This window comes from Callorhinus ursinus, unplaced genomic scaffold, assembly GCF_003265705.2.
Source record: "Callorhinus ursinus isolate GAN/ISIS: 27379988/994484 unplaced genomic scaffold, GSC_fseal_2.0 scaffold17, whole genome shotgun sequence".
NCBI lineage: Eukaryota > Metazoa > Chordata > Mammalia > Carnivora > Otariidae > Callorhinus > Callorhinus ursinus.
In genome coordinates this window covers 11,016,282-11,018,269 of record NW_027397079.1, presented here as the reverse complement: position 1 = coordinate 11,018,269, position 1,988 = coordinate 11,016,282, and the positions used below count along the sequence as shown (strand labels likewise).

General features: G+C 31.6%; 1 non-coding gene across 1 annotated transcript; it reads right to left on the bottom strand.

The window, feature by feature from the left end:
- Positions 1-736: 736 nt before the first annotated feature.
- On the bottom strand, positions 737-860 carry LOC112834877 (small nucleolar RNA SNORD22). Its single transcript, XR_003211054.1, has one exon. It is a non-coding gene; the product is annotated as a small nucleolar RNA SNORD22 (small nucleolar RNA).
- Between the last annotated feature and the right edge of the window lie 1,128 nt (positions 861-1,988).

The following is a 1,988-nucleotide window of genomic DNA, read 5'->3' as shown; positions in this document are numbered from 1 at the left end:
AAATTTTATGAAAATACATTCAAACCTAGAACAGTATCAGAGGTAATTTGATATCATAAAAATATGAGACAAACTGGAAAAATAGACTGTGTATAGGTAGTTGGGTTGGAGAGATGGAATAATATTACATCATATGTTCAAGGTGTACTTAAAAAAAAACTCTTATTACAGTGTGCATCTATTTTTTTATTCCAAATAAAAAAGTTTTGGAGCACCTGGGTGGCTAGTAAAAAAAAATTATATACATATATATATATATATATATTATTCCATATATATATATATATTACATCATATGCCTTCAACATGTTCTTTTATATTTGAAAGTTAAAATAAAATTTTATTTGGGGGGTGCCTGGGTGGCTCAATCAGTTAGGCATCTGACTGCTGATTTTGGCTCAGATCATGATCTCAAGGTCCAGGGATCGAGCCCCACATTAAGCTCCAGGCTCAGAGAGGAGGTGGCTGGAGATTCTCTCTCCATCTCCCTCTCCTTCTGCCCCCCGCCCCCACTAGCATGCTCTAAATAAATAAATAAATAAATAAAATTTAAAAAAACCTTTATTTGGAAAGGCTGAAATGATTTTATGTTAATTTTAGCAGCTAGAAAATTCCCTTTTTGATGTCTTCTGAGAATTGTGATATATTTGTCTTGTTCTTTCTTCAGATGGAAAAAAAATTAACTGATTCTCAAGAAATGATTATTTCTCTCTTTCCCTTGTCTAGAAATCCTATGCTCCCTCAGACAGTTCCTTTTGCAATAAACTTTCCTCCTCTCCCCAGCCAGCCCCAGAGGGTTCACCTTTACAGGATCTGGGACTGTGACAGGAGATATGTCCCTGAATCTTACTTCACTGGGACTTCCACATGTTCTTAATATTTAGACAAAAGCTAGTATGTATTACTATGCACATGAATATTTATGCATACATACACATATATATGTGTATATACATTAGTCATTTTAATAAAGAATTAATTTTCAGTAAAAAATAAAATTATTACCATATTTCATATTTATCATTGATTGTGATGATGCAACCCATATAGCTTCTTCATCAACAGTTTAAAAGGGCTCAGTATATATCTGTAATGGCTGCTGGGATTTCAACCATGAGGTTTGGAAGAAACTAATTCCATTATAATCTAGTACTATGTCAACTCTGGCAAATATAGCAATAAACTATAATAATCACAACTGATTTACCCAACTGCAAAAATAAAACCTCTACAAATATAATGTGTACAAAACATGATTTCACATGCTTGCCTTCACATTAAATGCATCCACAAAGCCTTAAAGCATATTGAGTTATATTTAAGTTAAAGCATTTACTGTTGCTTTTCTCCTAACAAGCAATATATATTTTAATTAATTTCTCTCAGTATTATTCATTTTCAAAAACTTAAACTTTTTTACAACTCCTTTCTCAGCTTTCCCCCACTATACACAGTGGATGTTTGAGATATATATATAGATAGATAGATAGATAGATAGATAGATATAGATATAGATATAGATATAAAATGTAGATATATGCACACACACCTACATACACATACATATACACACACTCACACACACACACACACATATTAACCCCTATACATATATACACTCACAATTCAAAATACTGGAGGTGGAATATAACATGTATTCGCAGGTTTTGAATCTTCTACATTTATTTCCTCCAGTTAATCCATTATAAACTTAATCATAAGTCCAATAAATACCTATTGATGAAAGTTAATGTTTATACAAGACTGTTAAAAATATATCACATTTATTCATTCACTACTTTAAGGAGAAACCTCAACTCATATACTCACACTTGACTGAATTTATCTGATCACTTGTAAAATTGTTTCATGTGACCATGATACAACATTATGACACTGAAATAAATTAAAGCATGCCATTATGCATGACTCCTAGCTCCTCTCTTAAAATGGTGATCCACTAGTTATATGTATAAAGTCTTCTTCAA